The sequence below is a fragment of the Muntiacus reevesi genome, chromosome 1, assembly GCF_963930625.1.
Source record: "Muntiacus reevesi chromosome 1, mMunRee1.1, whole genome shotgun sequence".
Lineage (NCBI taxonomy): Eukaryota > Metazoa > Chordata > Mammalia > Artiodactyla > Cervidae > Muntiacus > Muntiacus reevesi.
In genome coordinates this window covers 247,032,009-247,046,094 of record NC_089249.1, presented here as the reverse complement: position 1 = coordinate 247,046,094, position 14,086 = coordinate 247,032,009, and the positions used below count along the sequence as shown (strand labels likewise).

Sequence of the window (14,086 nt, the reverse complement as noted above, 5' to 3'; positions counted from 1 at the left end):
AATCCTACATTAAATGTCTTCCATATGCAGGTGTCAGCACACTCTGAAGTTTAATCTATCTGGGCCATGCCCCAGAGTCTGTCTGCACCAAGCTATAAAAGCTCATCTGCTCAGCAAGTACCACCTGCTACAGGCTTCCAGCTCCCAAAGACCAAGCTAAATGTTGCCAGGGACTGCCACTAGATCCCTCCTAGGTCAACAGTCGGCAAACACAGTGATCCAAAATGGCCACCCCCTCCCGCACCCCCAAATGCTGGCCACTGGAAGATCTCAGCCACACTCCTCTTTCCCAAGAGTGGGTGAGCCGAGTCTTCACTCGTGGGCCACAAGGCAGGACAGAAGTGGAAGGCTTTGAATGTCAAATTCCACAAAGAACAGTTTAAATTATTGACAGAAAGAAAATAAGATTGGGAAATGAATTAAAAGGATCTCTCAGAGCTGGGGTCCCTGCTTAATGGAAAAGAAACCTGTGGAAGGCACTCTGGGTAATCTTTAAGCACATAAAGAGATGTGCTACTATGGATGATTTACACTCATATTTTCCCATCTGTATCATAGGTAAAGAAAGGTAAAACCTCCCTTATTTCAGGCAAATTTTAGGTTAAGTGTGAATAAGGACTTCACAACTGCAGGAGTGAATGAGAGTACAGAATGTCCACCTTCCCTCACCCCACTTCCCACCCCGAGAGTTTCAGAGGGGCATTTGCAATCCCTAGTATCAAATCAGTTAAGGGCAAATCACCTCTCACTGAGTTAAAGGTGCAGCCCAGTTGACCCCTACATGGGTCTCTGTTCCCTATTTGAAATTATGTTGCTACCTTAAATCATAGTAATGTCTTACATTTGACAATTCTGGAAGGTAGTCTGGGAGGCAATTACCATCTCCAGTTTATGGATGAAGCATGAGAACCTTACAGGGCAAGCTATGGAGAACCATGCATCTTAACCAGCTGGAATCTCAGCTCTAAGCAGCTCAGCTGACAAGGTCTGAATCCTTGTGCCAATCATTGAGAAAGCCCAGGGAAGCCCTTACACAGACACTCTGGGATTGGAGTTGGACAACTGCACAGCCAGAGCAGCCAAGAGTGAGAAATCACAGTGACACCCCTTATCTGGCCAGAGCTGCCTGTAGATAAGGTAGAAAATAGTGCATGTCACAGCAACTTCCTGGGTTTGTATTCAGACAACTGTTCCCCCTCAGTCCCATTAAGAAAGACTCCAGTCATGAAATGCTCCTCTCTTCCTTTCTGTTGTCTTCTTTCTGTTCTTTGCTCTCTCCCTAAGCCTCCTTCCTGATCTAATTGCTCCCTCTGCCTGAGACTTGACAGTTCTCACCTCTCACCTTTCACTGCAGGGCAAGGAAACCACTTGACACAATGACAGGTTGTGGGGAAAGCCCTTGTCCCCCCCAAATCTCCCACTTTCAAGAGCTAATGTTCCCGAAAGGAAGAGTAGTCTTGTGTGTATATTGGCTGGTCAAATCTCTAATGACTTAGTGGGAATTATTTGACCGCAAGTCTCCCTTTGCACCAGGAGTGATAAATCTAGTTAACAACTATGCTAGGTATAGAGATATGTAGCCCCAGGCTTCATGGTATTGATGATCTGGTACAGGGTTTCCAACTCTGCAGCCTGATCTGCCAATGACATTCTCACTTGTCATTTTCTGTGTGTGCTGCAGTGTGTGAGCATTGGTCTGGTGGACCTACAGCAGTCAAATCCAAGACTCCTGAAGGGAGGAAAGAAAGGCATTGAAAGGGGAAGAAGACCTCGGACCAGAGAAGTGGAAGCCTTGAAGACCAAAGTTACTTCACAATATGTCTTGAATTTACCCCATTCACTGTCATGACTGCCACCCCAGTACATAGACTCACTCACCACAACCCAACCGAAGAATTTCTATAAACTGCCTTGCAATGGCAACTGAGGTGGGATTCAGAGACCTTATGGCCACCTACCTACTTCAATTTCCTAGCCAGCTATTTCACTTTTGTCCTGGTCCTCTTGAGGTGTGGGAGGTGAGGTGGCCCAAGATCACACAGTATATGAAAACAGAGTGGATGAGAAATCACATCAGGAACCAAGGTGTCTGGATTTGAATCATAGCCCATCACCTATCAAACTTACCAAATCTGTGACCATAGATAGACCATTGCCTACCTTTTCTTGTCTGTACAATGTATATCTCAATAGTCCCTGTATTGTTACAGTCTACCAAAGAGTAAATCAGATAATACAAGGAGATGCTCAGTAGCTGACACATAGTAGTTGCTCAACAGTATTAGTAGCCAAGTCTGGAGCTCTTGTCTTTGGCTTTGTGGTAGAAGTATTTTGCTTTGCTTTTCCTTACCAAATTACACTTTGTGTCATTGGGAAGAGGTTAAGATATTTATGACTCACTTCCTGATCCAGGGGAAAGAAAGGTCCTTTGAATTGTCACCAGAAATGCACTTTGTTCTTGCTGCACACTCAGATGAACACAATTTTGATACTTCCCCACCCAAGACTCATGCCCTGTTTAGAGAAAAGCAGACCCCAAATCTGAGGTCACCCCCATCATCTCTCAAGATCAACTTCTTAAATCAAATCACAGAAGTATCCTCTTTTCAAATGCAACTTTGACATCAGACTAGCCAAAAAGATACAGTGCTCTGGTCTTAGTAACATGATTCTTACCACACTAGCGATCCTTGCAAAGAAAAGATATGAAAGTCTCATTCTTCCACAGAAGGGCTTGAGTAGAATTGAAGATTGTGCAGTTCAGCGGAGACTTGCTATATAAAATCTGAAATCACTAGACATTTGAAAGCAGAAATGTCTTTCTCCTTTGAGTATTGCATCCTAACTGCCATCTAGAGATGATTTATATGTGCTCATCCTTATTACAGACTACACATAATAAAGGCATGATAGAAATCATATCTGCATAGATTCAGGCAGCTCTGGGAGAGAGCCTGCCAGTTTTGTTTGACAAGACACTCAATCAAGCAAAAAGATTTAAAATATTCCAGGAGGATCCCATTGCCTGCTCAAGCTGTATATTTTTATCCAGATAACAGAAATCCTAATTGAGCACAACATTAGTACTCATTTTTCCTAACTCCTTCTTGCAATAGGATGTGCCAAAGGTAAATTACCAAAACGCTTTGCTTTCATGGGCTAGGATTTTGAAGAGGAAGAGTTTGCCACGCCATAATTCCCATAAGTTCAGGCATCACCCTTCATTTGGGTGCTTCTAAGCAGAAAGTGAGGACTTCTGTGGCCATCATACTCAAAAAGAACCAAACCCTGGGCTGAATTTTCCCCTATATTTTTGACTCACTGGGTGAAAACTTTCCTTCGGGACTTCTCCACATGTTTCAATCCCTTTTAAAGTGCTCCTTGCACTTAGATTTATAGCAGGGTCTGGAACAGGGGGAGGTGAGTGAGACACTCACTCACCCAGGTGTAAAATTTAAGGAGGCACCAAAAACCCAGGGATCAAAATAAGTAATATTTTAATGCAACACTTTGGATGATACAAATGAAAGCAAAAAAAAAAAAAAAAATCCATGGAAAATAAAAGATCAGAATTTCAAATAAAACAAGACACCAAGTATGCACTTGTACAACACTGTCTCACATACCTCACCCTAACCCCAGCCACCAAAAGATTTATTTACAAAAAATGATGGCTGGTCTGCAAGTCATATTTTGTTGGTTTTATTTTTAATATTGCTTTAAGATATTATTTATTTATCTTGATCCCTGCATATTTTGGTGCCTTTTTAAATATCGATGGGAAGAAAACAACATAGTTGTCTGGTTCAGCCTCAATATGTAGACAAAGATGCTGAAACCCATAAGGAAATTTAAAAACTCCTAATTTACTCATTCAGTTACCTCCTTCTCTTATGGCATCCAATGGCACCAAACACTTTTACTCCACACTAAGGATGAGCAGGGGAAGTGGGTGGGGGAACCACCATCTCATCTTCTAAAAAGAATCTCTTTCCTAGCCATTACAAGAGCTGACAGATTGATAAAACATTTAAAGGCATAATGTTCAAACAGAGAAAAAAATTTAAAATGTAATAATAAAGTTAAATGTAACTGTTTTAAAACATAATTCTTCTGAGAGACGAGTTTTATGTTGGACCAGCATTTGAAGCAGCAGTAGTCATTATTAACGGGAACCTCTGAGAGAGAAGATTTAAATCACCAAAGTAATAAAAGCTGAACAAGGACTAGCACCTTGAAAGGCACTTGGAGAGAAGATTGCATACAAATGCAATTAAAACGATGCTTATAAAATACTAAGATGTTAATTGGGTTCAGTCCCAGAAGCCCCAGCAGTACAGTATGTCAGAAGTTAGCTGGTTTGAAGTTTAAAAAGAGTAGTTTAATTTGTACACCTTGTCCTAATTACAGAGCTTTCTGCAGCCTGCGTATCTGTATGGTTTATTGTAGCTTGGAGCTTTGTAAAACAAACACACACACCAGTTAATTGGGTTATTGCGATGGAAAATTGGGCTACAGAACAGCAACCTCTCTTGCTGGCTTGCCTTTACAGCTGGTAATGAATGCTCCAGCCACGCCAGGGAACCCTGATTTGTAAGGTATGCCGTTTACAGCTTGGTGATTCTGTTGGTCTGAGGAATAGGAGGTGATGCCATGAAAACAAAGAATCACACCAGATTATGTTCCCTCACAACCACGCTCCCACCCCAGCTGGCTTGTTCAGAACCTTTAGCACTGCCCTCACCCTCTGTCCCTGGTCCCTGCCCTTTCAAACATCCCAGCCCATCTGAAGGCCACGTTCTCACACCAAAGCCCTAGGAACCCAGAATGGAGCAAGGACAGTGGCTCCTTCAGTAGCCCTGGTTTTAGAGCACCTGCAGGGAGACCTTGTGAGGTGGTGGTTTTTCTCCTAACCAGCAAATAAATACGTAAAGCTATCAAAATAGGATCATTAAATCAGATTAGAAGTGAGTGTGGCTGAATCATTTTCCAAGAGTCCAGTGAAACATGCCTCTCACCGTGTAGGACTTTGGCCATTGCATGCCTGGCACTACAAGCTTTCTTCATGAAGGAGACCATATGGCTGTGATGTATTGTGAGTTGACAGTCTCTTTTAGTACTCTACTGTCCCCTTCTACCTCTAGCTGCTAAATATGAATCCAAAATGAAGTGGGATGAGAGTGTTGGGACTTTTATTTCTGTGCCAACTAAATTATTCATCTCTGGAAGGTTCAGAAGCAAGCAATAGGGTAGCAGACATTTGTGGAAAATAGCAAATGCAAGATTCCCAGGCTAGATCCCAGCTTATAGAAAATACAGAAGGGCCCCCTCAGTCTTTGACCATGAGCAACAAAGAAATATCATCTTCTGCCAGAACCCAGAGCAGATTCCATGATCTAGTCTAGCCCAGGGTAACCAACCAGCGCAAACTCAGACCATCAATATCTGACTCCAGCTTCCCCTCTTCCTGGGTACAGGGGTTCCTGGCTCCTCACTGGAAGGAAAGTAATCTGATCAAGAAAGCCACTCTAAGAAATTGATGTCTGAAAATTTCCTCCAACCAAGAGTATTTGCAGTTTCAAAAAGAATCGCCATGGGTAGGCCATTGTTTACAGAGATGAGAGAAGGAAGGCTTGGGGAGACAGGGCCCTCACACAAGAGCCCATTTATCATGCTGAATGGACTTTAAAACTCTCTGGCCAACCAGGATAAGCTTTTCAACTTGCTGGGTGCTATAAAGAACCTCAGAGCACAAGGTCTCTCTTGAAAATGAGCCGATATTTTGGAGAGGCAAAGCCCACACCTGGCTCTCAGGGCTGGTCTGGAGGGTGAGTGGAGTTGAGAACAGTTGCTATAGCAACTTTGTATGGTGTTAGGGTAATTATCTACACCAACGATTTCCCTGGACCTGAAAATTTGGAATTAAAAATGTTTACTTTGGACTAGTCAAAATCCTGAAGGGAAACTTCCCCTGTTCCAGAGCCTGGATTTTAACTAAGCCTGGCCATGCTTGCTGCCACTTAGCATCCGGGAGACGTGGAGCAGAGGCTCAGCTGTGTGAGTAATCTTGGCCCACCGTTTAGCAGATGTGTGGCCTGGGGCACATTCCTTATCCACTCTCTGCCTCAGTGTCCCCATCTGTAAGCCAAAGACAATTACATAACCTTTCTCATGGGATTCTTAGGAGGCTTCAAGGCGACAATTCAGGTAACACACTTAGAATACTGCTGGGAACAAAACAAACACTAAAGAAATGTTACCAATTATAATTATTACTATGAATATGATGTGTGTTTTGCAGATGAGGAATTGAAGCTCAGAGAAGTTGAGTAATATGTTTAGGGTCTCACACATACACACACACACACACACACACACACACACATACACACACTTAGATGGAAGAAAAAAAACTCAAATTCAAACCCAGGAATTCTGACCCCAAAGCCCAAGAGCTTAATCATTACAGAGAGCAAGTGTTTCTGAAAGGATGCCTCCTTACAACCCAGGACTTATTTCTTCAATCTGGGTCTTTTCCAGCCCATAAACTGGAAGAAAAGAGGGAAGTGGGGACATTTGAGAATACCATGGTGCCTGAGAGGCGATTCTGAGGAAAGAATAAACTTCCAGATCTTAAATTCCGGCGTCACCATGGGCATACCACCCATTTCACAATTTCCCCCAGATGGGTCCCAACCCTGGGAATCAGACCCAAGCACAGCAGCAAGGACAAATCCCTGGTGCAAAGCTGCTATGGTTGCTGCTTAAAATTGACTCTGAAGTCGTATTAAGAAGCAAGAAAGCGTCAGCAAACCCAGCCTCCCTGACTCCGACAAGCCTGCGGCAGGCAGGTTATTATTATTATTTATTATTTGTTGATGGATATTCAAAACCATCAGTCAGGTCTTCCCTCAGGCCAAGAAGCCGAGGAGCAAAAGCAGAGGAAATCCCGCGCTTAGTTCCCAGAGCTTCTTGGGAACTGAGAGTTATTAAAGTACACTTTGCTATTGCTATCAGCTCTGTGGGGTACTTGACCCTACATCTGACTTCAGGCTTCTGCTATCCCTGCAGCACAGGCAACAGAAAGTCTTACAAATTGCAAAGAGGGACGCTAGGGATGAACGGTGAGGAAGTGGCAAGAAGGCAGAAGATGCTGGGGCTGGTGGAAATGGGGATTTTGTGCCCTTGTTTTGTACCCTTTCAGCCTTAACCTTTCATTACTCCATAACCACTGGACTCAACAAGACCTGAAGATGAAGAAATTGCCCAAGGAAGGATGGATGGAGCTATCAATGGCAATAAAATTTCATGGAATAAGGAAAGAGAAAGACTTATTTGCCACATCATGTCACAAGGGTGAATATTGACCATATCCCTCACTGGGGGTGTTCGAACTTCTTTTGACCTTGACTGTTCCCCAGAGTTAGAACTACATTTTGCAATATGCCTTAGACCTCCATGTGCACACTCATAAGTATGTGTGCAAAAAAAATGCAAAATTTTCACTTGAATCAATACTTTTACCACACAGAATGTCCTCTGATATTTTCTATCTTATAATTCTCTCTCTCTTTTTTAAAATCTTGGTGAAGACCCACAAAATTAACTTCATACCCACCTTAGACCTTGGAAGTAAGAATCCTCTCAGAATGAAGTCAGGGAACCAACAGCTTTAACAAGCACCCCAGTGGTTCTCTTGCACACGAAATTATGCCTTCGACACTCAGCTGCCTCAACTTGCCTTCTCAAGAAACAACTATATATAAAATAGATAACTAATAAGAAACTACTGTATAGCACAGGGAACTCTCTTCAATACCCTGTAGTGACCTATGTGGAAGTAGAATCTAAGAAAGAGTCGATATATGTATATGTATAACTGACTCATTTTGTTATACAGCAGAAATTCACACAACATTGTAGATCAACTATACTCCAATAAAAAAAATTAAGAAAATAAAGACAATTCAATTAAGGAGAAAAAAAGAAACTATTGAAATCATCCAAGAATTCTCAAAGTCTGGAGGTGACCAGTTTCATAATGCCTAGTCTTGGTCCATGATGATTAATTTTATGTGGCAACTTGGCTAGGTCATGGTATCCAGTTATTTGTTCAAGCGCTAATCTAGATGCAGCTATGTAGGCATTTTGTAAATGTGATTAACTATTACAATCAGTTTGCTTTAAGTAAAGCCGATTACACTTTCTGAGTGGGACTCATCCAATCAGTTGAGGGCCTTAAGAGCAAAGATTGAGAAGACTGAGATTTTTGGAAAAAGAAATTCTGACTCAAGACTAACAGAAATCCTGCCTGAGTTGCCAGCCTGCCATACATATTACAGACTTACCAGCCCTCATAATCTCATGAGCCAGTTCCTTAAAATAAATCTTTTTATATATTGTATGTGTGTGAATGTATATGTATATATATTCTACATATATTTATATATGAATATATGTATTTATATGTTCATATATGCATGTATATATATTCTACATATATATATATATGAATATATGTATTTATAAGTTCATATATGCATGTGTGTGTATATATATATATATATATATATACAAATATAAGCATGTATACATAAAACTCTTATTGGTTCCTCCTAGAGGTTTGGTTTCTCTGGAGGATCCTGACTGATACAAAATCTAAAGTCACATTTACTATTGAACTTAATATGAAAAAGAGAGTATTTATACTCTGGTAGCAATTAGAAATTGAAACTAAAGGGAAGGAAGAATGGATTCAAAGAGACCTGTAATAGATCTGTAATCTAGGTGAGAAACAAGCCCCGAAGGTTGGGGAGTGGGAATGGAGAGAAAAGAGGGTGTGTTCCCAACGCATTTATGAGCTATATTTCATGGGAATTAACTGTCTATTTGTTACAGAGGTTGAAGGGGAAGAAGGACTACAAAACTACACCCATAGTTTTGACTAGTTGAGTAGAAATACTAAACAGAGTGAGCAGTTTGTGGAGGAAAGATGATGAATTGAAATTTATACATATTACATCTGTGATCTTGCAAAACTCTGCATGGGAAGATACCTAGTAGGCATCTATACAACTGTATATATGCACATATGCCTGGATTTTAGAATCAGATCCAATCTAGATAGAGATTTTGGAGTCTTTCATATATTGTATATGAATAAATAGTATTTATTCATGTTGTATATCTATAAATATTATTTGAAGAGATGGGAGAGATATGTATATTAGTAAAGACACAAACTGTCTGGAGGATACTTATTGGCTCATATGCTTAAAAAGTACCAAGATATGCTGGCATGAGATACAGCTGGGTAAAGATGTCCAAATGTTCAAGCACCCAAATGTTACCACCAAGAATCTGTCTCTCTCCATCTCCATCTTTTATCTCTGCTTCTCCCCTGTCTGGGTGAGGAAATGGATACCAGCGCCTCCTGACTAACATCCTACAAATTTAATAACCACAAAAAAATACCACCTCTTTCCAAACAGTTCAAGCAAAAGTTGCACAGCTGAAAGTTTGGACTGTTCCCCCAGGTCTTCCATGGTTTACATCTCCTCATTCGGGTCTCAACTCAACCATCAGTTTTCAGAGAAGATTTTCTGACCACACTGTCCAAGATAGCTCCCTACCGTAGTCACTCATCTCACCTTTATTCTACTTTATCACTACCTGATATTATCTTGTTATTTAATTTATGTATTTAATTCTTTATTAACTGTCTGTATAACTAGAATATAAAGTCCATGAGCTCAGAGATAATTTTGGTCCTTTTCACAATGTAGATTCCTGGTCTCTAAAATAGCACCTTCTGGCACGTATTAGGTGTTCATTTAATATGTCCTGAATTAGTAGGCTCTGATGGTGGTGAGAGTATTTACACCAAAAAAATATTACAAATTATGGCTTCCTCCCACTCTGGATGCTGGTTGTTATTTACTGGTACATCAGAATCACATATGCTGAGAGACGGAGAGGTTCTGTTCATTCCACCAAAAGAAATCAATTTGCTTTTACTACAGGAAGGGTGGATGGATACTGGGGAACAGCTGATGCCTGCCATAATAGAGCTGACTAGGAAGAGTTCGTAAAACAAGCAGAGGGATATATCAAAGACAGAATCTTGTAATACCCAACATTGAAAGGAGAGGAGGAAGAAGAGGAAGCCACAAAGCACACGTGAGAAGAGGCAACCAGAAGTGATAAAATCAAGTCTGTGGTGTTACAGAAGTCAAGGAAAAATTGAATTTCAAGGAGGAATAAACGGCCCATTCTACCTTATGCTGCAGAGATCAAGGTAGCCTAAGATTGTCATTAAAAGCTAGGGTCTTGGCAGTCCTAACAGCACGGTGGAGGCCAGTGTTCTCTGTGTCCAGTCTGCGTCCTCCCCTGGGCAGGGCTGCCACTCTTGCCTGTCCGTTTCCTCATGGCGCTGCCCCAACGCCTGGCAGCATCCACTGATTTAAAGATAATGGCACAGGAGTTAATTCTAAACCTAAAGGTCATGTGACTATCAGACAGGCAGTTTTAGAAGAAATTGGAAATCGGGTTATAACCCAAGCCACACAAGCAGCTCAGAAAGCCTAGAACACTAAAGTGCCTGTTCCACCCACCAAAACAGCAAATGTCAACAAGCACCTGAAACCTACTGCTTCTGTGAAACCAGTGCAGATGGAAGTGTTGGCTCCAAAGGGTCCTTCTCCTACACCTCAGGACATCTCCATGAAGGAAGAGAACCTCTGCCAAGCTTTCTCCGATGCCTTGCTCTGCAAAATTGAGGATATTGATACTGAGGACTGGGAGAACCCTCAGCTCTGCAGTGACTACATGAAGGATATCTACCAGTATCTAAGACAATTTGAGGTGCTGTAGTCCATAAACCCACATTTTTGAGATGGGAGAGATAAAATGGCTGCATACAGGCCATCCTGGTGGACTGGCTAGTGCAAGGGCACTCCAAGTTCAGGCTGCTGCAGGAAATGCTGTACATGTGTGTTGCCATCATGGACCGATATTTACAGGCTCAGCCAGTCTCTCCTAAGAAGCTTCAGCTGGTTGGCATTATGGCACTGCTCTTGGCTTCCAAGTACGAGGAAAGTTTTCTCCAAACATCAAAGACTTTGTTTACATCACGGACAATGCTTACACCAGTTCTCAAATTCGAGAAATGTAAACTCTGATTTTGAAAGAACTGAAATTTGAGCTGAGCCGACCATGGCCGCTGCATTCCTAAGGCGGGCATCGAAAGCTGGGAAGGTCGATGTTGAACAGCACACTTCAGGCACTCTCATTCACCCTTCAGCTGACTCTCACTAACTATGACATGGTGCACTATCACCCTCCTAAGGTGGCAGCCACTTCCTGCCTGTCCCAGAAGTCTAGGTCAAGGAAAATGGAACTTAAAGCAGCAGTATTACACTGGCTACATTGAGAACGAGGTCATGCGGCACATGGCCAAAAACATCAGGCGTGTCAACAAGAACATGACCAGGTTCACCACCATCAAGAATAAGTATACAAGTAGCAAACTCCTGAAGATCAGCACAATTCCTCAGCTGAATTCAAAAGCCATCCAGGAGCTTGCCTCACCTCTGCTGGGACAGCCCTAGGCTCCAGGGCCCTGGGGAAGAGTATGTCGTCTGTGCACTGTGTCTTGCTGATCTGGAATTCCTAAGTTTATATATAGTCCTCTGGTCTATCTCATGAAACCTCTTCTCAGACTGGTTTTCTAAATGTATATTGAAGAAAAATAAAGCTATTGATTTTCTTAAAGTAAAAAAAAAAAAAAAAAACCGCTAGGGTCTTTACTTGATTGATAAGATGGCAAGATTCTGACATCCATTGGTCCACATTTCTCTATTTAGATTTAATGTATCTAAAGTCACTGAATAAGGAGATTTTATCTTGCTTTACAAGACATCTATCTCTTTTTCTCAACTATTTGAGTTCTCTGTGTCTACAGAGTAAAAACAGAGCTCTATACTTCATGTGGCTCATTGGGATAATTGGCACAACAGATACTATTCTCCCTTTGGGTGATCTCACCTTCAAAAGCCCAACTTGGGAATGAAAGATACAGATAACTAGTGATCCTATGGAAGGACTTCCATAGTAAGTCTCCAAACTAAGTTTTCAGCTTAGACTGGAAACCACTGTTAATTTTGTGTTTTGGGTTATTTGCTTACTGCAGAGCTACTCAATTGAGAAAGAGGAGGGTTACCTGATGCAGGGCTGAGTTTGTCAATCACTCCCAGTCTGCATGTCCCAACACTCCATCTAAATTCTAGGAATCTGATCAGGAACCATTAATATCACAGACCTAGGAAAAAAGACCTACATCATAAGTCCCAAAATGTACACTTAACACTAAGCTCTATGATCCTACTTAAGTCACTAAACTGTTCTAAACCTCTATTTTCTCTGATAAGAAGGGTTGGACTACACCATTTCAAATGTGTCTTCTGGGCTCTAAATGTCTGTTTCTGTAGTTTTAACTACTCCTGTATTCCCAGTTATCTACCATCATATGGAGTGTTTCAGTAAATATCCACTGAAGGATTAAAGGTTGAAGAGGCAAAATATTATCTAGCCATCATATCCATACCAGAAAAAAAAAAGTGATGGGGAAAACATAGGCAAGCTACAACCAAAAAAATTAACATCAGGCCATGATGTTATAATTCATGGATTCAGAATAAGGGCTCTCTGTCTTGGCTACCATTTGTAACTGATTTGTTACTGTAAATTCTAGAAGGCCCTCTTATATCAGTCTGCTTTGTATCATGACACTACCCCATGGACAGTTTTGTAACACAACGATGAAAAGCCCCTTCCTTACGTTTAGCGTTTCACTGACAACCATTGTCGTTAGAATGGACCCCCATCACTGGCACTAGCTAAACTGAAGAGATGATTTATATCAATTAGAGCTCTTTGGTAGAAAGCAATATAAATTGACTTAAGGGGAGAAAAAAAGTAATTGCAAGTCTACTGTGTGACTTTGCAGAATAAAACGAAGAGTTGGTTAACCAAGCACAAGAAGTACTGGAACCCAGCAGCTCAGGGATGTCAGTCACTCAGGATGCATTCTCCAGAGCATTGTTATCAGCTGGCTCAGCTTTCTTCTCTATGTGTCTCTGCCTGAGATTCAAACGCTGGGGGGAAGAAAGCTGATTGGCCTGTTCTGGGTCATTACACTTACCCCTGGGATCAAAAAGCAGTGACTCTTCCCAGAAGAATGGCGTGCATACAATCTATGCATTTGTGTATATATGTATGTATGTAGTATATAAGTACACACATGAGTATACAGCACATGCACGTCTGTGCATATATGTACGTGTGTGTAGCTACATCTGTATCTGGTATTTGTGTATGAGTGTATGTGTGGGATTGTGGATATGGGTGTGCATTGGCTTTTTATATGCACAGGTGCACATGTGCAGCAGAAGAACAGGCTGGGAAGATACAGTTCACAGGATCAGGTACTTTTTGGTAAAGTCTTTAAGATATTCTTGAATTTCAGTAACCTACCCTACCAGCTGTATAACTAGCTATATAACCTATTATGTCTATTTTTTAGTTACTCTCATTTACAAAATGGGAATTCCAATACTTACTTTGTTCTAGGGATGAAAAAAAAAAAAAGACAATGCATGTATGCAGTAGTGGTAAAACTGGCACAATAACCTCAATAAATAGGAGTTAATATTCTTACTATCTTATTATCTCTGAGATAGGCTATGATATTCATAAATAGGTCAAAATCAAGTCAAAAAAAGTTCTATTCAATCTCATTCTTTCTGCCCCAAGAGCATCCACATCGGGAAAGTCACTCTGTCCCCATCCCCAGGAGGCTACTCCCTCACTCTCAACTCAGAGGCTTTGCTAATGTGCTTCTTTCCACCTGGAATACTCTCTTTTCTTATAATCCCAGTCCCAAATTCTAACCCCTTCAGGACTGCATCTCAAACCACGACCCCCAGTAAGCCTTTGTCGAGACCCTCCAGATCTCCAAACTCCTGCTCCTCTGAGTGACAACACTTACAGGGAGATGGTGACTAGATCCAATGGTTATGTCCACCTG

The 14,086-nt window shown here is 41.4% G+C and overlaps 1 pseudogene; it reads left to right on the top strand.

Moving 5' to 3' along the window:
- The first annotated feature begins 10,426 nt into the window (after window positions 1–10,426).
- On the top strand, window positions 10,427–11,609 carry LOC136158522 (G2/mitotic-specific cyclin-B2 pseudogene; annotated as a pseudogene).
- The last annotated feature ends 2,477 nt before the right edge of the window (window positions 11,610–14,086 follow it).